At 49.2% G+C, this 21,104-nt stretch overlaps 2 protein-coding genes across 3 annotated transcripts in view; one reads left to right on the top strand and one right to left on the bottom strand.

The window, feature by feature from the left end:
• The window catches only part of LOC130368753 (mucosa-associated lymphoid tissue lymphoma translocation protein 1 homolog), a 109,520-nt gene that overhangs the window by 78,730 nt on the left and 9,686 nt on the right, over window positions 1-21,104 (bottom strand). The window lies entirely within an intron of this gene.
• The window catches only part of ALPK3 (alpha kinase 3), a 132,182-nt gene continuing 127,158 nt past the window's right edge, over window positions 16,081-21,104 (top strand). The window contains exon 1 of the mRNA XM_056572907.1: window positions 16,081-16,147. The gene's annotated coding sequence lies outside the window, so the exon portion shown is untranslated. The remainder of the gene's footprint in view (window positions 16,148-21,104) is intronic.

Here is a 21,104-nt window from a genome sequence, read left to right as displayed (position 1 = left end):
AGTCCTTAATTAACTTCCCTCATGCCTTGACTGAAATATAGCCTTGCCTGATCACAGGGGTCAAGAATAGTACAGTCAGTGATTTGGCCATTATTAGTTGCTTATTTATTCACCTGTTAACTTCCCTGCTTGTAGCTATAGCATAATATGCAGATTGGGTAAATAAACAGCCCATGATACATAATAGAAGTTACTTATAATACAAGTTACTTGTTTTCATTATAATACAAGTTACTTGTGTTAAACTGTTGTTGTCTATATAGAAACAATGATAACATCTTCTGATGTATCATGTCATTTATTCTTAAAAGTATAGGCTAGGGTATTATGGTTTTAATTCCTCGGTTTGGTTCCAACATTTTTTAGCAGTTATGTACACATGGTGGTTTCATGGTCTGACTTCTTGGGCCTCTTAATTGTGTTTTGATTAATAGGGCTATTCTATTTTTATTTTTTTTTTTTTTTTTTTTTTTTTTTTTTTTTTTACTTTTATTAGGTTTAAAATATACCAAATGCTAAAAAACCGCCCAGTTGTACCTGCCAGTTGTCAGTCAATTCCCAGGAGAAATAAAACAGATAAATAACAACACAAATAAGAAAACAACTGAATTTTAGGAAAGATAATCTGGCAATGTAATATTATGTAGAATGCAAATATTTACAAAAATAAATTAGAGGAAGTGACAGGCCCACTTTAAATGAATTGATTTTATTTAAGATGTGTTCACACATTCAGGTTTTTAATTGCAACTATTGACTGTTAAAGGGGTACTCCGGTGAAAACCTTTTTTTCTTTTAAATCCACTGGTGGCAAAAAGTTAAACATATTTGTAAATTACTTCTATTAAAAAATCTTAATCCTTCCTGTACTTATTAGCTGCTGAATACTACAGAGGAAATTCTTTTCTTTTTGGAATGCTCGCTGATGACATCACGAGCAGAGTTCTCTGCTGCTGACATTATTATAATAATAATAATGCTTTATTTATTGTTGTCCTTAGTGGGATTTGAACCCAAGGCCCCAGCACTGTAAGGCAGCAGTGCTAACCACTGAGCCACCATGCTGCCCTTAGCATACATCTGCTATGCATGGTTACTAAAATGGACAGAGATGTCAGCAGAGAGCACTGTGCTCATGATGTCATCAGTGTTCCAAAAAGAAAGGAATTTCCTCTGTAGCATTCAGCAGCTAATAAGTACAGGAAGCATTAAGATTTTTTAATAGAAGTAGTTTACAAATATGTTTAACTTTCTGCCACCAGTTGATTTAAAAGAAAAAAAGGTTTTCACCGGAGTACCCCTTTAAGACCAGTCAAACAGTCACATAGGATATGAGGGATAGATAGCGAAATGATGCCCCTACATTCTATCTTTAATCTTTATACCAGTGGTAGTCATAGTGAGGAATATCACCAGGACTCTCCGACTACTGTCTGGACACAGTGACAACATGATGGATAGGGTAGTCTGACGCTCCATACATTGTGCTGATGCCTGTAACTTTAGCATAGTGCACAGGAATAGAGATGCCGCTCAATATCTTATGTACAAAAAAATCTAAAAAATAATAAATACACATTAAAACACTGAAATACCACAAGTCCCAGCATTACCTAGTAATTAATAATTACACATTGAGACATAGACATATTACAAATCCAACATAACGTGGTAATTAAATATGCAGTGGAGCACTTAGCTGCTATACAGTAAGTCCCAGCATAACCTACTAACTAAATAAATAAATACATACATATACTGGACAAGTAAGGCACTACAAAAAGCAAAAAATAAATAAATCCAAGAGAAACTCGAGTAGAATTCGCTTGCAGCAGCCTCCCGTTTTTTTTTCAATTTGGATAGTGGCTGCAGAATTTCCAACACAGATCTGGATTCCGCCCAAAAAAGTCCATTAGTCAATAGGAGTTTGACATCTGATGCTGATTTCTGCTGTGAAATTCCTGATTCTGGGCGGTGTGAATTGAGAATCACAAGGAAATTCCTCGCTAAACTTCCTCAGTGTTCATGGGCCCTATGGGTGCTTTGTGCATTGAGCAGACAGTGGCCCAGATTTATCATTCTGACTGAAACCACTCTGGTTTCCATAACAACCAATCACAGCTCAGCTTTCACTTTACCAGAGCTCGTTAAGATATGAAAGCTGAGCTGTGATTGGTTGTTATGGGAAAAACAGACAATTTTGGCTTCAGGCATATACTCCTGGGGCAGTGTACTTGAGGTGGGGGAGGGATAAGCCTGTACATGTGTGTGCAGAATTCTCTTGTTCTTTGCTATAAAAAGCTGAAAACCTCTTTGAGCTTGGGGTATATATAATAAAATCAACTAAATATCCATGCTTTTATTAAATTAAAGATATTGTTCAAAAGTAGTGCAAAGAAGAAATAGGAAGTTGCCCATAGCAACCATTCAGGTTCCAGTTTTTGCTTTTCAGAGGCTCTCACCAAACTGAAAACAGGTACCTGGTTGGTTACTATGAGTACCATCCACTATTCAAGAGCACCAGGTCTGATAAATCGCTGTCAATCATATCCAGAGATCTTTATATGTCCTTAGGCTGCATTCACTCCACGTTTTTGCTATACAGTTCCCGTATCAGGTTTTTGATGAAAAACGGATTCCTCAAAACCTGACTAAACTGTATGAAAATTTGTGTACAAATTTCACCTCGTATACAGTTAAAAACCGTATACGGTTTGCAAAATGATGTCAAGTTGCAACCGTTTTGTAAGAAAAAAACATAAAAGTTTTTAACTTTTCACTCCATTTTGTTTGGTTGGTTTCACTTGTTTGATTGAAATTCCAAGAAAAAAAAACTGTGCAAAGTCAAAAAACGTATGGTGAAAACCGGATGGAACCGTATGCACATACAGTTCTGTACGGTTCCCATTGACTCCCATGTAAAAAAGAAAAACGTATACGGTTTAATACAGTTTTTCAGCCGGACCAAAAAACGTGGTAGACTACGGTTTTTGGTACGGGAAAAAAACCGGACAAAACTGTACAGGATGCAAAACGGACACAACCTGATGCATCTTTTGGCATACGGTTTTCAATGGAGAGTCAATGCATATGGTTTTCAATACGGTTCCGTACGGTTTTCACATTGAAAACGTATACGGGAACTGAAGTGCAAAAACGTGGTGTGAATGCACCCTAAACTGGATGATGCGTTTGACATACGGTTTACAATGTTAAAGGGCTACTCCGGTGAAAAACTTTTTTTTTTTAAAAGCAACTGGTGCCAGAAAATTAAACAGATTTGTAAATTACTTCTATTAAAAATCCTTCCTGTACTTATTAGCTGCTGAATACTACAGAGGAAATTCTTTTCTTTTTGAAACACAGAGCTCTCTGCTGACATCATGAGCAAAGTGCTCTCTGATGACATCTCTGTCCAGTTTAAGAACTGCCCAGAACAGCATATGTTTGCTATGGGGATTTCCTTTTACGCTGGCAGTTCCTAAAATGGACAGAGATGTCAGCAGAGAGCACTGTGCTCATGATGTCAGCAGACAGCTCTGTGTTTCAAACGGAAAAGAATTCCCTCTGTAGTATTCAGCAGCTAATAAGTACTGGAAGAATTAAGATTTTTTAATAGAAGTAATTTACAAATCTGTTTAACTTTCTGGCACCAGTTGATTGAAAAAAAAAAAGTTTTTCACCGGAGTACCCCTTTAAGTCAATGCATACAGTTTTCTATACAGCTCCATACAGTTTTTAACTTGAAACCGAATACGGGAACTGTATAGCAAAAACGTGGTGTGAATGCACCCCAAGGGTTTTTTAGTGGGTTTTCCGCTGCGTATTTGAACTGGGCGGGCTCTTCTAGGCTGTCCGCAGCAGATTGTCCGCAGCAGAATGTACACTGCGGAAAATCCACCGCAAGCCCCATTGAAGTCAGTAGGGACTGTGGCGGATTTTCCGCAGCGTAAATTCCGCCGCGGAAAATCTGCTGCGGACAGCCGAGAAGAGCCCGCCCACTTTTAAATACGCTGCGGAAAACCCGCTAAAAAATCTGCGCGTGTGAACGTACCCTAACAGTGATAGTGCATGTGGGTTACCATTTACCATTAATAACCTGGTCCACAGGTAACATGACAATAAGTGCTAGAATGCAAACAGCCATCTAATGCTCGTGCACCAGCGCCTACAAAGTGTCTTAGGGGATATTATAGCTGCTATGACCCTCCACCAGATCATCTATCATTTAACACCTTTAACTTAATCTTAGCTTATTCCCTCCTATAAATGACATAAGACATGTGTTGGTTAAACAAAGGCCACAGCAGCCCATTTATTAAATAACATAAATAATCAATTACAACATTGTAAACCGATGTATGAACGTCATACATAACAATATAACCTGTCCTAACATTAGGATGTCTATTAGCACAGGAGAAGAACCTGAGGGGCATCGTTACCAGACCAACAGGTGATGGGATCTTCACTTGCTCCTAGCCGTAGCTCACCTGCACAGGAGCACCATTTTGTGAAGCCCACCAACCTGAATTCCACCTTCTGGCTGGGAACCGCTCCCAGCCCACCTCCACACCATCCAACATACCATGCCCATCCACTGGTGCCTCCCCAGATTCCTCTCCTGACCCCGCCACAACGGGGACAAGTGACCCCTTACTTGTCCCCGTTCCTCCACAACCTCAATGCCCTCTCCACCGTCTCCTTCAACGCAAGAAGCCACAGATCCATACCCATCCCATTAAGATGAATACCATCCGAGGCCACAAAATCCGCACCCCCGTCCTCCAAATCCCGTTGCCACGCCACCAAACCACCATTCCTGGCCACGAACTTACTCACCGCCTTATTCACCTTAATCCTCGCCTTGTTGATCGCTACCACCGATCGAGCCTGCCTCCATTTCTGCCTGGCAACCATCTCGGACCACACCAGGACCAAATCCGGGAAAGAGGACCACAAACGCAACAGGTCCAGTTTAATGTCCCTGATCAAATCCCGAGACCTGCGCACACCCAAATCATTCCCACCTAAATGGACAACTAGGATATCTGGGGACCGGTCCAGCTGAACAAAGAACTGGACCCTGGACAAAAGTTCTGACCACCTCATACCCCCCTTTCCCAACCAGCGAACCTGGGCCACCGAACCGTCCAATCCCAACTGTCTGCCCGCCGGCCGAACCCCCGCCCTTACTGCCCCTCGCGTCACATACGAATGGCCGACAATCCAGACAAGCCCAGCCGCTCCACCTGAAACGACAAAAGAAAAGAATACAGTACAACCCACAGGCGCAAACACACGCACATTACAACAAATGAGGACGAACGTACAGTCTATACCTCTCAGATTCCCACCTCCCAATCTGCTTAACCATTTCCGTTCCCAGGCCCCACCGAGACGCCTCGGTCGCCGCACCTATCCGGAAGGAATGAGAACTGTAGTCCTCTGCCACGAATCCCGCCGCACGCAAACACTTACGGAGAACCCCCACAAACTGAAAACGAGACAGAAAACCCCGTCAGCATGGACCAGCAACGGACCCACAATCCCCACCCGCAAAGCCAAAAATGCGGAGTAACAAGCCACCGGGCACATCTCCGAACCCCCCAGGCGCGCCAAACGCACCACCGCCCCCCAACCCATCTGATCCGTCTTTGACCGCCGAACGCGGCACTGCAAAACCCCTTCCACCAAAACCACATCCGAAAAAAGAAGCCCCCCGGCCCGACAACGACTAGGAGACACCAACTCTGATATACGAAAAGCCCCGAAAAACGCCAACGCAAAAGCCAAACGGAACAAACATTGCTCATATACCGAAAAACACACCCCAGCCAATAAAGAACCCAAGCGCAACAACAACGAAAATGTCACCGGTTTGCGCAAATCCCTAGAACTAGCCCCCTTACGAAAACCTTGCACCGCCTGCCGCACCAAAAAAGACTTCGTCCCATCCGGCACTCCCCGGACCTTGAACCAAAAAGCCAGAGCCGCCATCCGGCGACCCAGACCCGACGGGGACACCCGCTCACAAAAAGCCCTGCCCACATAAAATAAAAGGGCCGCCTCCCATTCCGAAGGGGCGCCCGCAATGGAAAGCTGAAGAAGCAATAACTCCCAATCTGCCCACCACCGACTATAAGACTCCCACGTTGACCTGGTCACAGACCGTCCCACAAGGCCCATCGCCACAGCTAAACCAGCCTCCACAGCCACTCCGGACAAGGGATCCCCTGCTCCTCGGCCTCCGGTGCCAACTCCCGAAACCGGTCCCACTGCAAACGAGAGAGAGCATCAGCGACTGAGTTAACCACCCCCGGCACATGCAAAGCGACAACATGCGAATTAAGCTCCAAACCCCGTAGCACCAGGTGACGCAGCAGCGTAACCACCGGCGGAGAATTCGCCGTCTGATTATTGATGGCCTGTACCACCCCCATGTTATCGCAATGAAAGCACACCTTCCTATTGCGAAACAAGTCCCCCCACACCTCCAGCGCCACCACAATCGGAAACAATTCAAGCAAAGCTAAGTTCCGCGTCAAACCCGCCACCCGCCAGACCTCCGGCCACTGACCCACACACCATTGACCCTGCAAATAGGCCCCTAAACCGCAACCACCCGCCGCGTCGGTAAACAACTCCAAATCCCAATTAGAAACCGGGCAACCCATCACCACTGACCGACCGTTGTACCTGCCCAAAAACTCCTGCCAAACCCGCAAGTCCGCCCTCAAGTCTGCCGACAACCTGACATAGTGGGTAGGCCGCGAAACACCCGCAGTAGCCGCCGCCAGCCGCGGGCAAAAAACCCTCCCCATAGGCATGATCCTGCAGGCAAAATTGAGACGACCCAGTAGTGACTGGACCTCCCGCAACTGCAATTTCTTAACCCTGCATGCCCTATCGACCTCCTCTTTCAGCTCACTCAGCTTCTCATCTGGCAGCCGACACTCCATCGCCACGGTATCAATAATGATCCCCAGAAACGTAACCGCCGTAGACGGGCCCTCCGTCTTGTCCGGCGCCAACGGGACGCCAAACCATGTTGCGACCCACTCCATCTCCTGCAACAGCACCGCACAGACCTTAGACCCAGCCGGGCCCAAAAAAAGAAAATCGTCCAAGTAGTGCAACACAGAGTCCAACTGGGACTCCCGCCGCACCACCCACTCTAAAAACGAACTAAACTTTTCAAAAAATGCACACGAGATAGAACAACCCATGGGCAAACAAAGGTCAACGAAAAAACTATCACCTAAACAACAACCCAACAAGTAAAAACTGTCAGGATGAACAGGCAGCAGGCGAAAAGCCGCCTCTATGTCAGTTTTCACCAATAAAGCCCCCCGCCCAAAACGCTGCACCCACACCAACGCAGCGTCGAAAGAAGTGTACGACACCGCACACAAAACCGGGTCAATGCCGTCATTCACCGATCCCCCTTCAGGGTGAGAGAGATGGTGAATGAGGCGAAACTTGCCAGGCTCCTTTTTGGGCACTAGGCCCAAAGGCGACACCCGCAATCCCTCAATAGGAGGGCCACCAAAGGGACCAGCCATCCGCCCCAGCTCCACCTCGCGCAAAAGCTTTTCTTCCACCAGCTCCGGACGGGCCCGTGCAGAAACCAAATTCCGCACCAGCCCCCCCGAACCCACCGACCCGGAAAAAGGGATCCGAAAACCCTCCGCAAAACCCAAGCGCAACAGCTCCGCCGCCTCCCTATTTGGGTAAAGCGCGAGGAAAGGCAACATCCTTTCCACCCGCACCGGCGTCACCCCTCTTCTGGTCAGCCTCTCCCTGCTTACTCTTCCCCCGCCGGAAACAGCGTGACAAACCGTGTCCCCCACCCCCCGCCACCGGAACATTCGTGCTTGAACCGGCAATCCGACCCGAACTTGCAGCTCCCTTCGTTGAACTGCCAACAAACCCCACGCCCGGCCCCCCCCGGACCGCCCTGACCCCAAACCCGAACCCCCGACACCGTCCCAAAAGGACTGCGGCCCGGTCCCGCTACGAGGAGCCGCCATCAGCCGCATCCACAAACCGATATCCTTATTGTTACGCCGAGCGCTCCGGGTCCCCGCTCCTCCCCGGAGCGCTCGCAACATCCTCGCTACGGCAGCGCCCCGGTCAGATCCAATGACCGGGTGCGCTGCGATACCGCCTCCAGCCGGGATGCGATTCGCGATGCGGGTGGCGCCCGCTCGCGATGCGCACCCCGGCTCCCGTACCTGACTCGCTCTCCGTCGGTCCTGTCCTGGCGCGCGCGGCCCCGCTCCCTAGGGCGCGCGCGCGCCGGGTCTCTGCGATTTAAAGGGCCACTGCGCCCCTGATTGGCGCAGTTGTTCTAATTAGTGTGTTCACCTGTGCACTCCCTATATATACCTCACTTCCCCTGCACTCCCTCGCCGGATCTTGTTGCCATCGTGCCAGTGAAAGCGTTTCCTTGTGTGTTCCTAGCCTGTGTTCCAGACCTCTTGCCGTTGCCCCTGACTACGATCCTTGCTGCCTGCCCCGACCTTCTGCTACGTCCGACCTTGCTCTTGTCTACTCCCTTGTACCGCGCCTATCTTCAGCAGTCAGAGAGGTTGAGCCGTTGCTAGTGGATACGACCTGGTTACTACCGCCGCTGCAAGACCATCCCGCTTTGCGGCGGGCTCTGGTGAATACCAGTAGTAACTTAGAACCGGTCCACTAGCATGGTCCACGCCAATCCCTCTCTGGCACAGAGGATCCACCTCCTGCCAGCCGGCATCGTGACAGTAGATCCGGCCATGGATCCCGCTGAAGTTCCTTTGCCAGTTGTCGCCGACCTCACCACGGTGGTCGCCCAGCAGTCGCAACAGATAGCGCAACAAGGCCATCAGCTGTCTCAACTGACCGTGATGCTACAGCAGCTACTACCACAGCTTCAGCAATCATCTCCTCCGCCAGCTCCTGCACCTCCTCCGCAGCGAGTGGCCGCTTCCGGCCTACGACTATCCTTGCCGGATAAATTTGATGGGGACTCTAAGTTTTGCCGTGGCTTTCTTTCACAATGTTCCCTGCACTTGGAGATGATGTCGGACCAGTTTCCTACTGAAAAGTCTAAGGTGGCTTTCGTAGTCAGTCTTCTCTCTGGGAAAGCTCTGTCATGGGCCACACCACTCTGGGACCGCAATGACCCCGTCACTGCCTCTGTACACTCCTTCTTCTCGGAAATTCGAAGTGTCTTTGAGGAACCTGCCCGAGCCTCTTCTGCTGAGACTGCCCTGCTGATCCTGGTCCAGGGTAATTCTTCCGTTGGCGAGTACGCCATACAATTCCGTACTCTTGCTTCCGAACTATCCTGGAATAATGAGGCCCTCTGCGCGACCTTTAAAAAAGGCCTATCCAGCAACATTAAAGATGTTCTGGCCGCACGAGAAATTCCTGCTAACCTACATGAACTCATTCATCTAGCCACTCGCATTGACATGCGTTTTTCCGAAAGGCGTCAGGAGCTCCGCCAGGATATGGACTTTGTTCGCACGAGGCGTTTTTTCTCCCCGGCTTCTCTCTCCTCTGGTCCTCTGCAATCCGTTCCTGTGCCTCCCGCCGTGGAGGCTATGCAAGTTGACCGGTCTCGCTTGACACCTCAAGAGAGGACACGACGCCGCATGGAGAATCTTTGCCTGTACTGTGCCGGTACCGAACACTTCCTGAAGGATTGTCCTATCTGTCCTCCCCGCCTGGAAAGACGTACGCAGACTCCGCACAAAGATGAGACAGTCCTTGATGTCAACTCTGCTTCTCCACGTCTTACTGTGCCTGTGCGGATATCTGCCTCTACCTTCTCTTTCTCTACTATGGCCTTCTTGGATTCCGGATCTGCAGGAAATTTTATTTTGGCCTCTCTCATCAACAGGTTCAACATCCCGGTGACCAGTCTCGCCAGACCCCTCTACATCAATTGTGTTAACAATGAAAGATTGGACTGTACCATACGTTACCGCACGGAGCCCCTCCTAATGTGCATCGGACCTCATCACGAAAAAATTGAGTTTTTGGTCCTCCCCAATTGCACTTCCGAAATTCTCCTTGGACTACCATGGCTTCAACGCCATTCCCCAACCCTTGATTGGTCCACAGGGGAGATCAAGAGCTGGGGTACCTCTTGTTTCAAAGACTGCCTTAAACCGGTTCCCAGTACTCCCTGCCGTGACCCTGTGGTTCCCCCTGTAACCGGTCTCCCTAAGGTCTATATGGACTATGCTGACGTATTTTGCAAAAAACAAGCTGAGACTTTACCTCCTCACAGGCCTTATGACTGTCCTATTGACCTCCTCCCGGGCACTACTCCACCCCGGGGCAGAATTTATCCTCTGTCCGCCCCAGAGACTCTTGCTATGTCTGAATACATCCAGGAAAATTTAAAAAAGGGGTTTATCCGCAAATCCTCCTCTCCTGCCGGAGCTGGATTTTTCTTTGTGTCCAAGAAAGATGGCTCCCTACGTCCTTGCATAGACTACCGCGGACTTAATAAAATCACGGTAAAGAACCGCTACCCCCTACCTCTTATCTCTGAACTCTTTGATCGCCTCCAAGGTGCCCACATCTTTACCAAACTGGACTTAAGAGGTGCTTATAATCTCATCCGCATCAGGGAGGGGGACGAATGGAAAACTGCATTTAACACTAGAGATGGACACTTTGAGTATCTGGTCATGCCCTTTGGCCTGTGCAACGCCCCTGCCGTCTTCCAAGACTTTGTTAATGAAATTTTTCGTGATCTCTTATATTCCTGTGTTGTTGTGTATCTGGACGATATTCAGATTTTTTCTGCCAACTTAGAAGAACACCGCCAGCATGTCCGCATGGTTCTTCAGAGACTTCGAGACAATCAACTTTATGCCAAAATGGAGAAATGTCTGTTTGAATGTCAATCTCTTCCTTTCCTAGGATACTTGGTCTCTGGCCAGGGACTACAAATGGATCCAGATAAACTCTCTGCCGTCTTAGATTGGCCACGCCCCTCCGGACTCCGTGCTATCCAACGTTTTTTGGGGTTCGCCAATTATTACAGACAATTTATTCCACATTTTTCCACCATTGTGGCTCCTATCGTGGCTTTAACCAAGAAGAATGCCAATCCTAAGTCCTGGCCTCCTCAAGCGGAAGACGCTTTTAAACGGCTCAAGTCTGCCTTTTCTTCTGCTCCCGTGCTCTCCAGACCTGACCCATCTAAACCCTTCCTATTGGAGGTTGATGCCTCCTCAGTGGGAGCTGGAGCGGTCCTTCTACAAAAAAACTCTTCCGGGCATGCTGTTACTTGTGGTTTTTTTTCTAGGACCTTCTCTCCGGCGGAGAGGAACTACTCCATCGGGGATCGAGAGCTACTGGCCATTAAATTAGCACTTGAGGAATGGAGGCATCTGCTGGAGGGATCAAAATTTCCAGTTATCATTTACACCGATCACAAGAATCTCTCCTATCTCCAGTCTGCCCAACGGCTGAATCCTCGCCAGGCCAGGTGGTCTCTGTTCTTTGCCCGTTTTAATTTTGAAATTCACTTTCGCCCTGCCGACAAGAACATTAGGGCCGATGCTCTCTCTCGTTCCTCGGATGCCTCGGAAGTAGAGCTCTCTCCGCAACACATCATTCCTCCTGACTGCCTGATCTCCACTTCTCCAGCCTCCATCAGGCAAACTCCTCCAGGGAAGACCTTCGTTTCTCCACGCCAACGCCTCGGAATCCTCAAATGGGGTCACTCCTCCCACCTCGCAGGCCATGCGGGCATCAAAAAATCCTTGCAACTCATCTCTCGTTTCTATTGGTGGCCGACTCTGGAGACGGATGTTGTTGATTTTGTGCGGGCCTGCACTGTCTGTGCCCGGGATAAGACTCCTCGCCAGAAGCCTGCTGGTCTCCTTCATCCTCTGCCTGTCCCTGAACAGCCTTGGTCTCTGATTGGTATGGACTTTATTACAGACTTACCCCCATCCCGTGGCAACACAGTTGTTTGGGTGGTCGTTGATCGATTTTCCAAGATGGCACATTTTATTCCTCTTCCTGGTCTTCCTTCAGCGCCTCTGTTGGCAAAACAATTTTTTGTACACATTTTTCGTCTTCACGGTTTGCCCACGCAGATCGTCTCGGATAGAGGCGTCCAATTCATGTCAAAATTTTGGAGGGCTCTCTGTAAACAACTCAAGATTAAATTAAACTTCTCTTCTGCTTATCATCCTCAATCCAATGGGCAAGTAGAAAGAATTAACCAGGTCCTGGGTGACTATTTACGGCATTTTGTTTCCTCCCGCCAGGATGACTGGGCAGATCTTCTACCATGGGCCGAATTCTCGTACAACTTCAGAGTCTCTGAATCTTCTTCCAAATCCCCATTTTTCGTGGTGTACGGCCGTCACCCTCTTCCCCCCCTCCCTACTCCCTTGCCCTCTGGTTTGCCCGCTGTGGATGAAATAACTCGTGATCTTTCCACCATATGGAAAGAGACCCAAAATTCTCTCTTACAGGCTTCATCTCGCATGAAAAAGTTTGCCGATAAGAAAAGAAGAGCTCCCCCCATTTTTTCTCCCGGAGACAAGGTATGGCTCTCCGCTAAATATGTCCGCTTCCGTGTCCCCAGCTACAAATTGGGACCGCGCTATCTTGGTCCTTTCAAAATCCTGTGCCAAATTAATCCTGTCTCTTACAAACTTCTTCTTCCTCCTTCTCTTCGTATTCCTAATTCCTTTCATGTCTCTCTTCTTAAACCACTCATCATCAACCGTTTCTCTCCCAAACTTGTTTCTCCCACTCCTGTTTCCGGCTCTTCGGACGTCTTCTCCGTAAAGGAGATACTGGCCTCCAAGAAGGTCAGAGGGAAAACTTTTTTTTTGGTTGATTGGGAGGGTTGTGGTCCTGAGGAGAGATCCTGGGAACCTGAGGACAATATCCTAGACAAAAGTCTGGTCCTCAGGTTCTCAGGCTCCAAGAAGAGGGGGAGACCCAAGGGGGGGGGTACTGTTACGCCGAGCGCTCCGGGTCCCCGCTCCTCCCCGGAGCGCTCGCAACATCCTCGCTACGGCAGCGCCCCGGTCAGATCCACTGACCGGGTGCGCTGCGATACCGCCTCCAGCCAGGATGCGATTCGCGATGCGGGTGGCGCCCGCTCGCGATGCGCACCCCGGCTCCCGTACCTGACTCGCTCTCCGTCGGTCCTGTCCCGGCGCGCGCGGCCCCGCTCCCTAGGGCGCGCGCGCGCCGGGTCTCTGCGATTTAAAGGGCCACTGCGCCCCTGATTGGCGCAGTTGTTCTAATTAGTGTGTTCACCTGTGCACTCCCTATATATACCTCACTTCCCCTGCACTCCCTCGCCGGATCTTGTTGCCATCGTGCCAGTGAAAGCGTTTCCTTGTGTGTTCCTAGCCTGTGTTCCAGACCTCTTGCTGTTGCCCCTGACTACGATCCTTGCTGCCTGCCCCGACCTTCTGCTACGTCCGACCTTGCTCTTGTCTACTCCCTTGTACCGCGCCTATCTTCAGCAGTCAGAGAGGTTGAGCCGTTGCTAGTGGATACGACCTGGTTACTACCGCCGCTGCAAGACCATCCCGCTTTGCGGCGGGCTCTGGTGAATACCAGTAGTAACTTAGAACCGGTCCACTAGCACGGTCCACGCCAATCCCTCTCTGGCACAGAGGATCCACCTCCTGCCAGCCGGCATCGTGACACTTATGCTCCCAACGCAGATCCGGACGCACCGCCATGCGTTGCCGGAACTGCTCGTCGTACCGAAGCCACGCCGAGCCCCCATAAATCCGATATGCCTCCCCCACCGCATCCATGTAGCAGAAGAGACCGGAACAGGACTCCGGCGCCTTCTCACCGACCACACTAGCCAAAATGGTGAAGGCCTGAAGCCAATTGGAGAACGTCTGCGGTATCAGCCGATACCGCCGACGCTCTTCCTCCTCCACCTTTTCCAACCGCTTAGACTCATCCGTCCGGACCCTGTCCAAGTTGAACTTATCCAGCGGCAGGAGCGAAAAAATTTCGACATACTCCCGCTTCCAAATGTTTTCCCGGACCTCCGCCTTGAGATGAGCGCCCAATGGGCCCTCAAAACAAACATAAATCTCCCCCCTAGCCGCATCCGCGAGCCGGACCCCTCCCCCAGAGCCCGACGCCGCCACTACCGGGGCCCCCACCGACGAGCCCGACCCAGTCCCCCCAACCGGACCCGACACCCCAGCACCCCCCCCCAGCCTGCTGCACCCCCCCAACCCCCCAAACAGGTACCGGAGACACCTGGGAACCCCCCGCCCCCAGACCACTCCCCTGCAGTAAAGCATGCAAGCCATTAAAAAACAATTGTAAATCGCCCCCCCCCCCCCAAAACCCCCCAGACTGGAGGCAGCGGTAGACTCACCCGACCACACCGGCTCGGAACCAGCGGCCGTAACTCCAGAAGAAGGGCGACTCCGGACATCACGGGTTGCAGACACATCGTCCAAGGAAAGGACCGGGGGGACCCCGTCCGACAACTCCGCAGCAGCAGAATTCGCCCCACCAGCGGCTTGGACGGACAGTGGCGGCGACCGAACCCCGCTGACGCCAACACCCGCTACAACCCCAGAGGGGAGCAGGGGACAAGACAGCGGGTCCAGGGTCTCTGTAGATTCTCCAGCCAGCAGCAGCAGATCATCCTCACTGACCTCACTGAGAGCAGCCTCGATCTCGTCTCCTCCCAGAAGCCCCGCCCCCCTGCCGGCAGCAGCAGCAGCAGGGGACACTGCAGAACCAGCCCTCCTGCTTCCCCTGGAAGAGGAAGCAGAGGGCGCAACATGAATCACGGCCCGGGCAGCAACCAGGCCTGTAGGAGACTGCCCCCCACGACTGAGGGGCAGAGGAAACAGCAGCTCCGGATCTCCGCCGGGCCCGCCCTCCAGAGCGGGCCGCACCACGCGCCGGTCCCTCACTGAGGCCCTGGGACGCGCCGACAGCACGCCCCGCACCGCTCCTCACAACAGGCCGACCGAGGGGTGCCTGCCCGGACCGCCCCCCGCCCGACGCTCCGGACCCACGGCAGGAAGCGGCCGGAGAAGGACTCACCCGTCGGCGCCTGGGAATAGGGGAAGCTGCAGGTGACAGGCGCTCCGGCGGGCGAGAGCGCCGGCCGCTAGAACGGGGCCCGGACTCCCCCGCCGAAAGCACCGGATAGGCAGTGAGGGATGGAAGCGCGTCCTCCAGCCACTGGGAGCCGCACCGGAGGACCTCATCCCGCACGCGCCGCAGGATCGCCTCCATGTCTGCCATGGCACAGGTAGGGACACTTCTTCAGCCACGCAGATTGTGGCCCCCGCACAAATCCCCTCTCCTATATACCCTCCTTAACTCCTCCCTACTTCCTCACTAAAAGCCCGCGCTTCCCTAGCTCCCTCCTCTAACCTCCTCACATTTAACCCCTACCTGCCCGCATAATACCCCTGTCATGGGGCCCCTCCGTTCCCATTCTGTCCCCTCCAGGGCTTTCTGTCCACAAAGTTCGAGAATAACAATTCTTAAATAAAGTGAAGCCACTTCCTCTATTCCACATATTACAGAAGTCTGGTATCTATGAGGCACTTATTAAAAGAAAAAGGAAGAAGTTGCTCACTTGTCTACTGCAAACCCTATGGTTGAAGGTTTTGTCTTTAGATGTTGGTCATTAGGTATTTTCTGAAGTATTAATCCCCAAAAAAGCAAAATCATTAAAAATGCCGCACCCAGATCTTTCCTGTTACTCTCTCAGCTGTTGCTTCTTGCTTCTCATATGGCCCTAGTGCCTGAGTCAGGGAAGGATCTCATTCCCTCAACAGAGCTCAGACTGTGAGGTTAAAGGTCAGCTAGAGAGGCAAGAGATTCAAAACCAGAGCTGCATTTACTATAATAACAATGGGGGAGATTTATCAAAACCTGTGCAGAGGAAGAGTGGTGCAGTTGCCCATAGCAACCAATCAGATCGCTTCTTTCATTTTCCACAGGCCTCTAAAGAGGCCTGTGGAAAATGAAAGAAGCAATCTGATTGGTTGCTATAGGCAACTGCACCACTCTTCCTCTGCACAGGTTTTGGTAAATCTCCCCCAATATTGACACAAAATAGATGAAGCATATTAAAATAATGCAGCGGGATTGGAAATGTAATGTATGTATGGCTGAGAAAAATGCAGATAGAAAGTCACATCACAGATGTCCTGTCAATTCTGTACTAATTAATATCTGCTGCATCCATAGAAACACAACTAACCACTGCCTATTGGGCTAGGGCTACACTGGGACTTTTTTGTGCTACTGAATTTAAGTGCACTATCTGGACATAAGTAGTGGGCCACCTACACATTACACTTATTTGTTTTTAGATTGGCAGTGGGGATTTTTGCCCATTGATTTAAAAGAGGGCCTGGCTCACAATCCCAAAGGTATTAGATGAGGTTGAGTTGTGTGGGACGGTGTAGTTCTTCCATCCGTAACTCATCCAACCTTACTACTGGGGTAACAAGCCACCTCCTCATGTAATTAGCTTACTACTGGGGTAACACACTGTAACAAACCTCCTCCTCATTCTGCTGGCCGAGCAAGTGGTTTGGATGCTGGTTGTCTAACTTTCTTGTGGCAGGCAAATCCCCATCAAGAGGGGGCTCTAGGCGGCTGCGTATTTTGCCTATAGGCAGAGCCGGCCCTGGAAAAGGGTCTTCCCCAAAATGTTCCCACAAAGTTGGAAGCAAAAAACTTTGTATGTTGGAGCATTAACCCCTTAAGGACCCTTGACGTACGCCTACATCATGACACCCTGGTACTTAAGGACCCATGACGTAGGCGTACGTCATGGAGAATTCCGGCCCCCCGCCGCGCGCGGGGCGGGGATCGGACCGGAATGCCTGCTGAAACCATTCCCCCCATCAGACCCCCCCCCCCATGTTGGCAATCGCGGCCAATCGCAAGTGAATTCACACTTGCGATTTGCATGATTACGGGTCATTACGGGTCTATGGTGACCCGGAATATAAGGGGGATCGTGGTTGTCTAAGACACCCACGATCCCCCTGAAGGAACAGGAGTGAGGTGGCTGGGGTGCCACCCCTCCTATCCCTGCTATTGGTGGTCTAGGCGCGACCACCAATATCAGATCAGGGGCGGGAGGGGTTAACTTTCGTTTTCCCCATCCTGCCCACCCACAATATGCGGGGCAGAACGGGGAACGGAAGCCGGTGAGTTGCCTAGCAACATCTGGAGGGTACAGTTTGAGACCACTATACAGTGGTCTCTAACTGTAGCCCTCCAGATGTTGCAAAACTACAACTCCCAGCATGCCCAGACAGCTGTTTGGGCATGCTGGAATATGTAGTTTTGCAACAGCTGGAGGGCTACAGTTAGAGACCACTATACAGTGGTTTCTAACTGTATCCCTCCAGATCTTGCAAAACTACAACTTCTAGCATGCCCAAACAGCTGTTTGCTGTCTGGGCATGCTGGGATTTGTAGTTTTGCAAAAGCTGAAGGACCACAGTTTGGAGATCACTTTGCAGTGTTCTCTAAAACTGTAGCCCTCCAGATGTTGCAAAACTGCAAATCCCAGCATGCCCAAACAGCAAACAGCTGTCTCGGCATGCTGGGAGTTGTAGTTGTGTACCTCCAGCTATTGCATAACTGCATCTCCCAGCATGCCCTTCGGCGATCAGTACATGCTGGGAGTTGTAGTTTTGCAACAGCTGGAGGCACACTGGTTGGAAAATACTGAGTTAGGTAACAGAAACTAACTGAAAGTTTTCCAACCAGTGTGCCTCCAGCTGTTGCAAAAGTACAACTCCCAGCATGCACGGTCTGTCAGTACATGCTGGGAGTTGTAGTTTTGAAACAGCTGGAGGTTTGCCCCCCCCATGTGAACGTACAGGGTATATTCACACGGGCAGGTTTACAGTAAGTTTCCTGCTTCAAGTTTGAGCTGCTGCTAATTTTTCGCCGCAGCGCAAACTCCTAGCGGAAAACTCACCATAACACGCCAGTGGGAATATACCCTAAAAACACTACACTACACTAACACATAATAAAGGGTTAAACACTACATATACACCCCCTTACACTGTCCCCCCAATAAAAATTTAAAACGTATTGTATGGCAGTGTTTCCAAAACGGAGCCTCCAGCTGTTGCAAAACAACAACTCCCAGCATTTCCGGACAGCCACTGACTGTCCAGGCATGCTGGGAATTTAGCAACAGCTGGAGGTACCCTGTTTGGGAATCACTGGCGTAGAATACCCCTATGTCCACCCCTATGCAATCCCTAACTTAGTCCTCAAATGCGCCTGGCGCTCTCTCACTTCGGAGCCCTGTCGTATTTCAAGGAAACAGTTTAGGGCCACATATGGGGCATCTCCGTACTCGGGAGAAATTGCACTACAAATTTTGGGGGGGCTTTTTCTCCTTTTACCCCTTATAAAAAGGAAAAGTTGGGGGCTACACCAGCTTGTTAGTGTAAAAAAATAAACAATTTTACACTAACATGCTGGTGTTGCCCCATACTTAAAAAAAAATCAAAAAAAGACCCCAAAATTTGTAACGCAATTTCTCCTGAATACGAAAATACCCCATATGAGGTCGTAAAATGCTCTGCGGATGCACAACAAGGCTCAGGAGTGAGAGTGCACTATGTACATTTGAGGCCTAAATTGGTGATTTGCACAGGGGTGGCTGATTTTACAGCGGTTCTGACATAAACGCAAAAAAAGAAATACCCACATGTGACCCCATTTTGGAAACTACACCCCTCACGGAATGTAACAAGAGGTATAGTGAGCATTTACGCCCCACAGGTGTCTGACAGATTTTTTGAACAGTGGTCCATGAAAAGGAAAAAAATTATTTTTTATTTTCACAGCCCACTGTTCCAAAGATCTGTCAAACGCCAGTGGGGTGTAAATACTCACTGCACCCCTTATTAAATTCTGTGAGGGGTGTAGTTTCCAAAATGAGGTCACATGTGGGGGGTCCACTGTTCTAGCACCACGGGGGGCTTTGTAAATGCACAAGGCCCCTGACTTCTATTCCAAACTATTTTTTTCCCAAAAGCTCAATGGCGCTCCTTCTCTTCTGAGCATTGTAGTGCGCCAGCAGAGCACTTGACGTCCACACATTGGGTATTTCCATACTCAGAAGAGATGGGGGGGGGGGCATTTTGTCCTATTATCCCTATTGAGGGAAAACTAGCATTTTAGTGGGGAAAAAAAAACATTTATACATCCAACTTTAACAAAAAGTTGTCAAACATCTGTGGGGTGTTAAGGCTCACTATACCCCTTGTTATGTGCTTTGAGGGGTTTAGTTTGCAAAATAGTATGCCATGTTTTTTTTTTTTTTTTTTTTTTTTGCTGTTCTGGCACCATAGGGACTTCCTAAATGTGACATGCCCCCCAAAAACCATTTCAGAAAAACTCACTCTCCAAAATCCCACTGTCGCTCCTTCCCTTCTAATCCCTCTACTGCGCCCGCCGAACACTTGACATACACATATGAGGTATTTTCTTACTCGAGAGAAATTGGGTTACACATTTTAGGAAGATTTCTCTCCTTTTACCCCTTTTAAAAATTCAATAACTGGGTCTACAAGAACATGCTAGTGTAAAAAATGAAGATTTTGAATTTTCTCCTTCAATTTGCTGCTATTCCTGTGAAACACCTAAAGGGTTAACAAACGTTTTGAATGTCATTTTGAATACTTTGAGGGGTGCAGTTTTTATAATGGGGTCATTTGTGGGGTATTTCTAATATAAAGGCCCTTCAAATCTACTTCAAAATAGAACTGGTCCCTGAAAAATTTCGATTTTAAAATTTTTGGGAAAAATTGGAAAATTGCTGCTGAACTTTGAAGCCCTCTGATGTCTTCCAAAAGTAAAAACATGTCAACTTTATGATGCAAACATAAAAAAGACATATTGTATATGTGAATCAATATATAATTTATTTGGAATATTCATTTTCCTTATAAGCAGAGAGCTTCAAAAGTTTTTTCATCAAATTTTGGAATTTTTCACCAAGAAATGATGCAAGTATCGACAAAATTTTACCACTAACATAAAGTAGAATATGTCACGAAAAAACAATCTCGGAATCAGAATGAAAGGTAAAAGCATCCCAGAGTTATTAATGTTTAAAGTGAGAGTGGTCAGATGTGCAAAAAATGCCCAGGTCCTACAGTGAAAATTGGCTGGGTCCTTAAGGGGTTAAGATTGGCTGTACTCAGTAGGTTTACAATAAAAAAAAAAAAATAACTTAATGCCACCAACAGTGACCATAGGTAACCAGAAAAAAAATTATAGAAAACCTACAAAATAAAGTGTGGAGAAACGCCCATAAAGTACTAGACACATGTAACGGGTCACGGCAGGTGGTGGATCCTCTGGGCCTGTGTGGATGATGATGTGAGCCATGCCAGGGAGCGGAGTCTAAGGTGCCGCTGGTTTTCACCAGAGCCCGCCGCAAAGCGGCACCCAGGTCGCTACCCCTAGCACGACTCGTCCACACAGGTAGCTGGTTGGTGACGTGGCACAGAAGGAGACTGGCAGGATGAGGCAAGATGGCAGAAGGTCAGGGCAGGTAACACAGGTGCAGGGTAGATTAGGTAGCAAGGAACAGGTACACTGTAACAGGAACACAGGACTTTCACTATGGCACATGGTAACCAAAGATCTGTCAGGGAACCAAGGGAGGAGCTGATATTCAAGGACAGGGGGACAGGTGTAGACACTTGATTAATTGAGCACTGGCCCTTTAAGTGAAAGAGCTCTGGCGCGCGCACTCTAGGAGGCGGGGGCATGTGCACTGAGGCTGCGAGGACACGGAGAGGCGGAAGATGAGGGAGGTGAGTTAAGGGCTGGGATTCACATATGGGCGCATCCCACAATGTGAATCCCAGCCCTGCCGGCAGCGGGGACATAAGCAGAGAGTGCTTCTTGAAAATGAACATGGACACAAACATAGAAGGACATACAAAGAATTTTGTATAGACTCAGATCACTAACAAGGTAACAGGTGAATACTGTAAAGTGCTCTAGTGCTAATATAGTTTCTTGTAAACTTTCTTGTAAACTGTACTCATTAGTTAAAA

This window comes from Hyla sarda, chromosome 4 (assembly GCF_029499605.1).
Source record: "Hyla sarda isolate aHylSar1 chromosome 4, aHylSar1.hap1, whole genome shotgun sequence".
Lineage (NCBI taxonomy): Eukaryota > Metazoa > Chordata > Amphibia > Anura > Hylidae > Hyla > Hyla sarda.
The sequence above is the reverse complement of the archived record's forward strand: the minus strand, read 5'-3'. Positions and strand labels throughout refer to the sequence as shown.